The following is a 12,852-nucleotide window of genomic DNA, read 5'->3' as shown; positions in this document are numbered from 1 at the left end:
CAGAGGATCCTCCTGAGTTGACCTCTAGTCTGGATCAGGAGAACCCAGAGAGTCTACATCTTAAAGAAGAAAAGGAGGAACGATCGACCACTTTTGAGTTTCCCCTCACTTCTGTTCATGTGAAGAGTGAGGAGGAGGAGGAGAAACCTCAGTCCCTACAACCTCATCAAAGACAAACTGAGGCTGAGCCTCCATCCAGCAGCTCAGCTGAACAGAAAGAGACCGATGGAGACGACTGTGGAGGATCTGAACCAGCCAGGAACTCAGATCAACATGAAGATCTTCAACCAGATCCAGATGATGAGGTCTCAGAGTCGTCCTGTGAGACTGAATACAGTGATGACTGGAGAGAAACCAGAGCACCTGAGTCAGGTTTGAACAGTGAAGCTGTTCATGTAAGTGATGAAGAATGTGACACTGGTAAGAAGTCTCACTGTAAGACGTCTCACCGCTGCTCAGAGTGTGGGAAAACTTTTAATGCACCCTCGAGGTTGAAGATGCACGTGAGGATCCATACGGGAGAGAAACCATTTGACTGTGCTACCTGTGGTAAACAATTTTGTCAAAGAAGTCATCTTAAACTCCACATGAGGATCCATACAGGAGAGAAACCATTTGACTGTGCTACCTGTGGTAAACAATTTAGTGAAAGAGGTTCTCTTCATAGACATATGAGACTCCATACAGAAGAGAAACCATTTGACTGTGCTACCTGTGGTAAAACATTTAGTCAAAGAAGTCATCTTAAACTCCACATGAGGATCCATACAGGAGAGAAACCATTTGACTGTGCTACCTGTGGTAAACAATTTAGTCAAAGAGGTCATCTTCATAGACATATGAGACTCCATACAGGAGAGAAACCATTTGACTGTGCTACCTGTGGTAAACAATTTAGTGAAAGAGGTTCTCTTCATAGACATATGAGACTTCATACAGGAGAGAAACCATTTGACTGTGCTACCTGTGGTAAAACATTTAGTCAAATAAGTAATCTTAAACTCCACATGAGGATCCATACAGGAGAGAAACCATTTGATTGTCCTACCTGTGGGAAACATTTTAGACATTCAAGGACTTTTAAGGTGCACTTGAGACTCCACACACAGGAGAAGTCAAGTTAAAGATACTTTATTAATCCTTTGCAGGAAATGACAATGTTACCAGCAGCAGACGACAACACAAGGCCACACACACACACACACATCATCCACAAAAATACACAATAACAACAACATTGCACAACCCCTGCGGTAACAGGCAGCCGCACAGAGAAACCATTTAGTTGAGCTATTTGTGGGAAAGGATTTACCCGGAAGACAAAACTTTTGGTTCACACAAAAGTCCATTCAAAAGTGAAGCCATTTGTAGCAGTGTTTGTGGGAAAACATTTATGGAGCTGGAGAATTTGGCGACACACATGAAATCCCAGAGGAGGAGGGAAACTTCAGTTGTTGTCTTGAGCAGCACATGAAAGTCCATACAAAAGTTAAACCTTGTAGTGTGTGTGGAGTACATGTAAGGCAGTAGGTAGTGTTAAGACACCTTCAATCATTTAGTTGCAGTTTTGTGATGAGACATTTTGTCAACAGGAAGATCTTTACGTGTTCACAAGAATCCATGAAGGAGAGTAAACGTACAGTTGAAGTTTTTGTGGCCGTCAATTCTCTGATGTTTCTGGCACCAAGAGACGTGTGAGTGTATGTAAACTCAGGACTGTTACTGAAGGCAGCAGCAGTGTGTGTGAGGCTGCAGTTATTGAACTGTGACAGCTCATCACAACACAGTAAAAATTAATTTCATGTGTAAAATATTTTGTTAAAGTTTATGATTTTGATATGTAAGAAATGGATTGTTCATGAAATTAATGCTACAAATAAATAACTTCAGTAAGTGAGTCTGCAGATGTGTTGGTTGAGCTGAACTGTAACAGCTCATTCCAACACAACACACATTTTCATTGTTTTTTTTATCAAAGTGTAGCAGATTCTGTAAAAAAAAAAAAAAAAATCTCTTTCTGGTATAGTTGTATTTGGTGGAAACATCTATTGTTTTTTGTTTGTAAAGCAATACTTAATGGTTGGGTTTGGAGTTTTGTGTCCAAAAATAAACGTTAGACTTAAACAAATGAAATCTTTGTCTTCATCATCACCTATGGGCTTCTAGTCCTGTGTGGTGGGGGCTGTGTCTGCAGCGCCCCCTCCCCCTGCCTGTATTTTGGTCTTTTGCTTTGTTTTGTTATGCACGTGGATGTTTCTGGGTGGAGAGCGAGAGAGAGTCTGTGTTTTCTCTCCAGCCAATGACGGAGCTCAGGTGAAGCTACGTGCAGCATAGTAGGAGAGCTGCTAGCCGCACTACTGCAGCTGTCTCTGATGCTGCTCTCTCTCTCTCTCTCTCAGCACAGCAGTCAGCACCGCAAAGAAAAAGAAATACAGTCTGAGTGAAGCGCTGGAGCCACGGACCGATTTCCGACCGTCACCGACAAAGCCTCAGGGGGTGGGGTGGTGTTATATGCTCGTATTATATGCTAGAAATAAGGTCCAGATTGTAAAAAACAGCAATTATCCTTTAAGAACTTTCATTTTTGGTTGAGTGTGGCGGCGCCTGCCTACGATGGAAACTTTTTTACCAAAGGTAAAGTGAACAGAGCTCAGTCTGAGTCTGATTACTGAGAGAATAACGTTAATGCTATGAATGTTATTAATGTTATTTATGTTTGTGTGGAGAATGTTTCTTCTAACCGGCTCCATGTTGGTCTTCAGTCTGATCAGTTCTGTGTCTTCACTTTCTGGTAAGTTGTTCTTGATCATTTATTAAGTGTGAAATGGTTAGATTTTGTACAGGAGCGGGGGACGTCCTAACACGGACATTTCAAGAGGTTACATGGGGTCCCTCTCAAAATGCCTCTGGCCAGTTATTCATACAACTAATGGAAGTAGTGAATAGTGTAGTAGTAGTGTAGTGAATTCCTATACTTTTCTTTCCTTCGATTAGGCCTACTGCTTGTCGTCCCTCGACGTCCCTCTGACCTGCGATGTTCCTACAAACGTCTCATCTGATGCTGTGCAGTGGAACAAAGATGACCTTGAAGATCCGTCGGTCAGGGAGCATGTGGAGCGTCACCTGAGCAACAACACCCTCTCTCTGATGATCAACAGCGTTAATCCAAACGACAAAGGATTTTACAAGTGTTGTATCAACAGCTCTTGTGTGGCATTATGAAGATGGCCTCTTCCTCTCATGTCTGCCTGTGCTAGTGTGTGTGTGCGCGTGGGTGGAATGAACGGATATCGGTGGTTGACGTAGAGTGCGTAAGAATGTAGCGTTTGTAACCGTTAGTGTTGTTGTTGTTAATCATCTGATGTTCCGTCTGTGCTTGTGTTACAGAATAAAATCATAAAAGAAATCACACAGTGCTCTTCAATCAGAGACGTGTAACACTTGCACTGAGCCCATCAAGACTGTCTTCCTGGATGTCTCAGGTGAGTCTTGGTGCAGCTACTTCCTGGTTGTTGATGTGATGATTGAACCACAGACTCTGCTCTGATGTTCACTGATCACAGACCTGACAGCTGATCCCTGATCTCTGATCATCTGCTTCTGCTCCACAGGAGTTGAGAAGGAGACAGGAGGACCTGGTGAAGGAAACACCATAGAACTGCAGGAATTGAAAGTCTTATTGCTGCTGCTTTTGCTGCTGGTTTTGTTTATTGGTTTTATAAAAAAAAGTAAGGGACAGGCAGAGCAGAAGTCAAACCAACCTCCTGCTGTCGATGTAAATGAAACTTCTGTGTCAGTCAACATACACGAGTCAGAATGAAGGGGAGGTCTGGGTCCTCCCTTCTTCAGTCTCTGGTGAAGAGAGCGACTAAAAACCACCTCAAACATCTGAGCTGTGGCTCCAGGTGTTTCTATTATTTTGTCCACTCCATGTATCCCAGTGGAAGTAGGCTCAGTAACAGAAACACCTCTCTGTACTGTATTATAAATCCACATATCAGTGGTTTCTATGTAGCTCCACCTGAGAACCAGCTGTAGTACCAGTAGTAGTAGTTTGTTTATTCGATCTTGTGCACAAATTGTTTACAGTCGAGCATCAATCACAATCACTCAACCTTGTATAATACAATCCTTAGTTCGACTAGTTCAAAAATAGATAGAAAAAGTGTAGGCTGAAGCCATCCAGCTTATAAATGCCTACCCTTTAATTCAATTCAGTAACTGAAAGAAGCAAGTATCCAATAATTAACAAATGAAGCCAAAAAAGTAAATTATCCTTATTATCCTTAAAAAGGAGCTTGTTTTTAGATACTTTTTCCTTCTTTCAAGCATATTTTCACTTGAAATATGTAGAGAAATCTGATAGTGGAGCAAGTTTTTCTTTCTTATTACAAGCACAAAAAACTTGTTTTCACTGGCAGATAATTTTTGCAGATTTCAAGTGAAAATTTGTTTGAAACAAGTAAAAATTATCTAAAAACAAGTTAATCTTTAGGTGATGAGTCTTATTTAAATGGAAAGAGATTAGTTTAGACTAGAAATGAGACATTGTGACAAGAAATAAGACAAATATTCTTGGAAAGATTTTGAGTTTTGTTTCAGTCAAATTCAAAACACAGCAGTGTGTGGCAGTGGCTCTGACGCAATTTATGCATGGTGAGTCCATCTCCTTTGTTAATGTTACAGTGCAGTAAAAAATGAGTTGTGTATAGTTGTAATGAAAATCAATTATGAATGAAAGGTGGCCTAACCTGCTTGTTTAAAATGTCAAGATGCCAAAAATAAAGCGACTGATCTGACTTGATGTAAAGCCACTCGATGGACAGTTGATTTTTCTCCCTTTATAAAACACACAGCTCTATAACCGGTAGTGACGTTTTAGTGGGCGTTCCTCGTTTGCCGGCGTGACGTGACCAAACGGGAAGAGAGTCTAGCAGCGGGAAACAAACAGCTCGGGTCTCCTGGCTGCCAGGAACAACAAAGACTTGAGTAAAATGTCTGAGGTGGAGTTTCTGAGAGGATTTGTTACCGAGAGACTCGCCGCCGCCTCCCAGGAAATCTTAGCGGCCGTGGACAGAGTCGTAGCCGGATACGAGGCGGAGGCTTCGGGCTTCAGACAGGAGATCGAGCGGCAGAGGAACCTGCTGGATGTTCTCCTGCAGCCTCGAGTCGTCCTCAACAAAACCGGTTGGTGATTCAGTTTTAAATCATTTCACCTCAAAGTTGTGCTTTGTAGAGAAAGAGGACATGCTGTACTATTATCTTGGTAAAGTGAGCCGTTGTTTGATTTCCGTTGCGCCCGATCTAGAGTAAATACGGTAGGCTCAGTCCTTGAGCAAAGTGAAGGTCCTAAAAGATACATAAAGCCTATGTGATTTTGCTGATATTTGTTATTTACGAAAATTGAGCGTTTTCCTCGTGTTTAATCAGGTGCAAGTTTTATTTCACTGATTGTTTCTCAGACGAATCGTCTGATAATTACTTCATATGTTAGTTCATCATTGTCTTTGCAAATTCTCCCTGTTAAAGGGACAACGAGGAGTTTCTATTCGGTTATAAAAAAGTCTCACGTTAATGTGGATGAATCTCCGCTACCCACACTTGTTAATGGGCCCATTTTCGATAAATATATCGTTCTGTCTCTATCGTTATTTTGTTATTATTAGTGGTGGCGGAAGTGCTGGTCGAGCCGACCAGCGTTTCCTTCGTTGCGAATCATGAGAATAACGCAGCCGCATCGCCGTTTATGGTCGGAACTACGGTGGTATGTGAACCTCTTTGAACCTCTGACTTTAATTATTGATGAATGAAAACATGAGTCCGTCTTGCGCCCGGTCAAAGAAATGTACGGTGCGCGCGGAGGCTCACAAATGTAGTGTGAAAACGCTTCGCTTTTCCAAAACTCCTCGTTGTCCCTTTAAACTGCCTCTGTATAGTATAGTAGCCTATAATGGGAATGAATGACTCAGTGAAACGTCTGGTTAGAGGAAAACATGCAACTTTGACATTCTCTGACTTGGCATTTGAACACATTCATCTACAAATTCAGGGGTAGCCTATCTATCTGTGTCAAATTGGTGCAAGCCTTTTACCACAAACTTAGTCACTGCTAACTAACGTTAACTGTAGTAGGCTATGGCTTAACGACAAGTTCTACAAAAGAGTAACAATGATATTGTAGTAGTCATAAGGGCCACTGCTGCACCATGGGTTGTGGTGTACGCGGAAAATATGATATCCAAACAAATGTTAATTTTCAACAAAAACCTGGTTTATTTGACCAGAAAAGCGAGCGAATAAAGAATAAAGAAAATTCCTCTGTGCCTCTCACGCTCCGGTAAAAACCCATTTGCCCACCCAAGTGCATGCTGGTCCCTTACTGTAAGCCTGGTGCCCCTAACATGCCAAAATGAAACAAAAACACAAATAATACACAATCCTATATTAACTCATTGAGTGCCGCGCTCCTTTCCAAAGTTTTAGTCAAGTGTACCGGCAATTTAGACCATTTTTGACTTTTTATGTAGAGCCACAGTGTATTCTATATTATTGCCACCAACACATACTGTGGCTCAATTGAAAGGTTTAACTTAATGCTTCAAGTGGCCACAAACCGTTTGTTTCTACGTGCCTCCGTTCCTGAGAAAAGTCAAGCTAAACATGGCTGGGTTTCACCAAAATCCCTCCTTTTTTTCTAGAAAAGGAGATACAGCGTCTTTTATGAAAGCTGCGCTGTTTGTGTCTGTCGCTCTTCTCACACTCGCATTTCTGGATCAAAGGGCTCGTATAAGATAAATATATACAACAATGGTTGTTCTATTCACAAAACCTCCAGCGGGGGCGGGGGGGGCGCCACTAAACAACAATAACACAGACGCACCGTGCCGTGTCACAGCTTCTCGCCGCGGAGCGTGAGGGTCAGTCGGCCACCGCGGCTCGGGAAGACCGGTCCCGCCGGTGGTCGCGGTCCTTCTGTGGTACGGGTCGGTGATGCCGGTCTGCTTTGGCCCAGAGACCATCAGATTTTACCGCGGGAGGACTTTGGGGAGGACACGGTGTTGCTCCAGCTGAAGACCGGGCGGACTGTCGGCTGAGAGCTTCCTGGTTCAGCTCCCAGCAGCTCGAGCAGCTGGAGCAGCAGCGCGGGTGAGAGCAGAGCAGCTGCGCTGCATCTGCATGCAGAACTCGTTTGCAGAAGCCGAGTTATGATAAAAACTTCCAGATCATGAGCTGTCATGTGACTTTGATCGTCATCTATTTCAGTTCTCCTCGTCGTAGAGTCCCCAAATTTACATATAATGTGTATTAAAGTGTCTATTTTCATAATTTAAAAAAAAGCAAAAAACGTAAAATTACGTTTTCGGCACTCAACGCATGGGAACGAAAAACGAGAAATTACGTGGTTGGCACTCAATGAGTTAAAAAAAATAAATAAACAGAATACTAACAGAAATCTAATCATAATGAAATCAAATAATTTGATTCAGAATAATCAAATCTAAATATTAACTAAAATAAATGCCATTTTACATATAATACCAAATTAGTTTTAGGACCTTGTTGCTCGGTAGTAGGCTGTTCCCTCTGACCAGGCACAAACTTACTGTCAGATATTAAAGTATACAGATTTCCTAAAGAAACAAACCAGTGCAACACTTGGATTGCAGCACTCTGACGGGAAAACTGGACACGGACGGCAAACTGTATAGAGCCTGCAGCACCCATTTCGTTACCAGAAAGTAAAAAACACTGCTAATAATGTAACGGCATAATTCAGTAATAACTTATGACACGCCGCATCAGGGCCGAGCTGCCTGCTTTAGACTGTGCTAACCTGCACTAACCTTAGCATAACAACCGTTAACTGACAAGACAGCTATTACTGAGCATTGCACACAAGCTTTGTCTCTATTATCTAATTAACGGTGACCAGGCTTCTTATATTTCCAGGATTGTCATTTTTACAAGTTAACACTGTTGCTAACTGGCGCTAGCTAATGATGAGATACCCGGAGGTAGTAAAGGAGCTAACCGGACTGAAAATCCAGCTGTTCAAAAATAATTGGTGCAAGCTAGCGATAGTGTTAACTTGACAATCCCTGACAGACCTGAAGATCTGGTCACCGTGTTATTATTTGTCAGACTCAAGAAGTTTCACACAGAACTTTCTGATGGTAGTAGGAGTCTCTCCATGTTTCTCCTTCTGCCACAGTAAAAAAAAAAAAAAAATTTCAGACAAGATGCCAGTTTCAGAATTTTATTTTTTATTTTTTTTTCGGAAATCAATGCCCGACCCCTGTCCCAATGTCAACACTGGCACATGTACCTGTAGTGAAAACCACACCCTCTCCCCGTGACAGGTGTGGAGTGGACGTGGTTTACACATCTTATTTGCATTTCAAGGTGCAGACACAGAAATGGCTCGTTCGCAGGAGAGCTCTGGAGAGCCACTTTTAGATTACTGAGATGTAGAGCTGCAGATTGATTTGGGGACAATACACTAGGAATACTGTATGGTTGGACAACTTAGAACCATGTGAAATAGTTGTAAAACAGCATAATATGGGACCTTTAAAACTTCAAATATTATCCCTGAAAATTACTTTTTTGTGTTGTCGTGACTCTTAACTTTACACATATATATGTGTTCTTGAAGATTTTGCATCAAAATTAGCATTCACAATTTGCTGTATCAGTGCCTTAAATTGTCATACGGTGTGACATGAAAGCTATGTTATATAAAATGAAAATGGGGTACTTTTTTCTTTTCTAACTGACTGCATCATACATTTTAATCATGACTGATTTGATATTTAACATTTCCTTGTGAAAATATATTATATTTTGGATTATTTTTCAAAATTATCATACAAAGGATGACATCGCTCCTCAATCTTTCAAGATATTTTAGAATAATTCTGTTAAACCTTGTTATAACTCTAACACAATGCTTGAGACTCTTGGTAGTTCTATTTTCCTTGTGGTCTATGGATATTTTCACAATTTATCACTAACAAAGCTGTTTTCTTGTCACAATTGTGAGCGTCACACCAAATGACATGAGTGTCACACCACATGACAAACTGCACCAAAAATGCAAAAAGTGTATTTTATGTATTTGACATTCAAACAAAAACAATTGAGGACATATCTTGTAATAAAAAACTGATTTTGGGCACAGGTTACACGGGAATTCCAATTGCTGAACTGAAGTCTTAGAACAATAACATTATCCACAAAACCATGGTCCAATATAGACACATTACATTACATTGTGTACTCAGCATGAATTAGCATTTAAAATCTACTTATGAGTTAATGTGAATATTTTATGATGAAATGTTAACATTTCTACATTAGGACAAAAAATTATCAACACAGTTTTGAAAAAAACATCAAACATTTAACATTATTTCCCAGTCGGGGGTGCTCAGTGGTCAAGTCGTTAGACAATATGTCCCATGTTGGTATACGACTGAAGCCCTGATTGCCACTTCGACTCCTGACAGAGACTATCCTTTCCATATGTAATTTCACCAGTCTCCTTAAATTTATTTTTCAATAGGATCTGTTAATATGCACAGCATGGCAAATGGTAAAATATGGTTACATGAAATATAAAATTGGAATGTGAAATATTATTTGTATAGATAAAAAAATCTAACATCAAACTTCTTAAATTTGTGTGTTTTGTATATTTATTTATATTAATATTAATGCAAAATAAAGTGAATGTCATATGGTGTGACAGATATGTCATATGGTGTGACTTAGAAAAACCGTCACACCGTTATGACAAAGTGTCACACCACATGACATTCTGCTCAGTTAAGTTAATATATTAGCCAACTAAAAACAGCTAGCCTATAGTTATCATGTTATTCACCACATGGCAGCAATACTTTTTAAGCATTAATAAGTAATATTTGTGAAAAATAATTATTTTTCATGCAAATAATGTCACACCATAAGACACAAAATATTGACCACTATTGATGATGTCAGATATATTGCTTTTTAAATAAAAATCTAAAAGGCAGAACTCACCTCTTGACCTGGCATACCACTCCAGAGATGTTACTGTAACTTCCTGGTTGAGTGTGGTCCTCTTTATCATTAAGATGTCCAAATTATTGCCCATTCAAAATATACAAAATAGTGTCACACCGTATGACGCCCATTTTGCGGACAAAATGTATTTGGTCAAAACTTGTTTGGACATTATGCACAGACATCAAATCTTTCTGTGGGCTTTAAAAACACCTCATTATTTTATATGCATTGTACAACTATCAAATATTTATAATTTATTTGGAAATATGTTCTTATTATTAAGGTCACACATATGCCGGACAGTCACACCGTATGACATTTTTGATGTTTGGATCAAAATTCTGAGTAGAAATCTTAATACACCACTAACAACTTTGGTATTATTGTACTATATCTTGTCAGAGGAACAACATTTACATATTCTTAAAAAATATAATTTTTTATCAGTATGTGACACCCGGACAGTCAGAATTGTGTTATTCGTCAACCACCCAAATATGTTTTTTTAAGCTGTAAAGTCGGCGATTTTAACATGGGGCTCAATTGGAGTTGCTCCCTTCTGGAGCCAGCCCCCAGAGGAAGCCGAGGGGATTGCTGTTTTTTGAACGCGGAAGTGAGATTCACTTCTCAGACTGACAACTGCCCCCTTGGTGTCCACTGAGAAGATCATTGGGGTTCATAGAGACACCAGTTATATGAGTGACAGTTTGAAAACACTGTTGTTCATGATGTGTTTCATTGTTTCTGCAGGTGATCAGCACCTGTTGATGACTGAAGCAGAGGATCCTCCTGAGTTGACCTCTAGTCTGGATCAGGAGAAGCCAGAGAGTCTACATCTTAAAGAAGAAAAGGAGGAACTATCGACCACTCTTGAGTTTCCCCTCACTTCTGTTCATGTGAAGAGTGAGGATGAGGAGGAGAAACCTCAGTCCCTACAACCTCATCAAAGACAAACTGAGGCCGAGCCTCCATCCAGCAGCTCAGCTGAACAGATAGAGGCCGATGGAGACGACTGTGGAGGATCTGAACCAGCCAGGAACTCAGATCAACATGAAGATCTTCAACCAGATCCAGATGATGAGGTCTCAGAGTCGTCCTGTGAGACTGAATACAGTGATGACTGGAGAAAAACCAGAGCACCTGGGTCAGGTTTGAACAGTGAAGCTGTTCATGTAAGTGATGAAGAATGTGACACTGGTAAGAAGTCTCATCGCTGCTCAGAGTGTGGGAAAACTTTTAATGCACCCTCGGTGTTGAAGGAACACCTGAGGATCCATACAGGAGAGAAACCATTTGACTGTACTATCTGCGGTAAAACATTTAGTCAAGGAGGTAGTCTTAAACACCACATGAGGAGCCATACAAGAGAGAAACCATTTGACTGTGCTATCTGCGGTAAAACATTTAGTCAAGGAGGTAGTCTTAAACGCCACATGAGGAGCCATACAGGAGATAAACCATTTGACTGTACTACATGTGGTAAAACATTTAGTCAAAGAGGTCATCTTAAAGGACACATGAAAGTCCATACAGGAGAGAAACCATTTGACTGCACTACCTGTGGTAAAACATTTAGTCAAAGTGGTAATCTTAAAGAACACAAGAGAGTCCATACAGGAGAGAAACCATTTGACTGTGCTATCTGCGGTAAAATGTTTAGTCAAGGAGGTCATCTTAAAGGACACATGAAAGTCCATACAGGAGAGAAACCATTTGACTGTACTACCTGTGGTAAAACATTTAGTCGAAGTGGTAATCTTAAAGAACACAAGAGAGTCCATACAGGAGAGAAACCATTTGACTGTACTACCTGTGGTAAAACATTTAGTCAAAGTCGTACTCTTAAAGAACACATGAGAGTCCATACAGGAGAGAAACCATTTGACTGTGCTACCTGTGGTAAAACATTTAGTAAAGGAGAAAATCTTAAACGCCACATGAGGATCCATACAAGAGAGAAACCATTTGACTGTACTACATGTGGTAAAACATTTAGTCAAAGTGGTACTCTTAAAGAACACAAGAGAGTCCATACAGGAGAGAAACCATTTGACTGTACTACCTGTGGTAAAACATTTAGTCAAAGTCGTACTCTTAAAGAACACATGAGAGTCCATACAGGAGAGAAACCATTTGACTGTACTACCTGTGGTAAAACATTTAGTAAAGGAGGTCATCTTAAACGCCACATGAAAGTCCATACAGGAGAGAAATCATTTTAATGTCCTACCTGTGGGAAACATTTTAGACATAAAGCACCTTTTAATGTGCACTTGAGACACCACACACAGGAGAAACCATTTAGTTGAGCTATTTGTGGGAAAGGATTTATCAAGTAGACAAAACTTTTGGTTCACACAAGAGTCCATTCAAAAGTGAAGCCATTTGCTTGCAGTGTTTGTGGGAAAACATTTATGGAGCTGGAGAATTTGGCGACACACATGAAATCCCATAAAGGAGGGAAACTTCAGTTGTTGTCTTGAGCAGCACATGAAAGTCCATACAGAAGTTAGACCATTTTCTTGTAGTGTGTGTGGAGTACATGTAAGGCAGTAAGTAGTGTTAAAACACCTTAAATCATTTAGTTGCAGTTTTGTGATGAGACATTTTGTCAACAGGAAGATCTTTACGTGTTCACAAGAATCCATGAAGGAGAGTAAACGTACAGTTGAAGTTTTTGTGGCCGTCAATTCCCTGATGTTTCAGGCAAGAAGAGACGTATGAGTGTATGTAAACTCAGGACTGTTACTGAAGGCAGCAGCGGTGTGTGTGAGGCTGCAGTTATTGAACTGTAACAGC

At 40.5% G+C, this 12,852-nt stretch overlaps 1 long non-coding RNA gene across 1 annotated transcript in view; it reads left to right on the top strand.

The window, feature by feature from the left end:
- The first annotated feature begins 7,067 nt into the window (after positions 1-7,067).
- The window catches only part of LOC311002144, a 475,958-nt gene continuing 470,173 nt past the window's right edge, over positions 7,068-12,852 (top strand). Inside the window, exon 1 of the long non-coding RNA XR_014596220.1 lies at positions 7,068-7,417. This is a non-coding gene — a long non-coding RNA (uncharacterized lncRNA). The remainder of the gene's footprint in view (positions 7,418-12,852) is intronic.

Source organism: Trachurus trachurus (genome assembly GCF_905171665.1).
Source record: "Trachurus trachurus genome assembly, chromosome: 18".
Classification (NCBI taxonomy): domain Eukaryota; kingdom Metazoa; phylum Chordata; class Actinopteri; order Carangiformes; family Carangidae; genus Trachurus; species Trachurus trachurus.
This window is presented reverse-complemented; position numbering and strand designations above follow the sequence as displayed.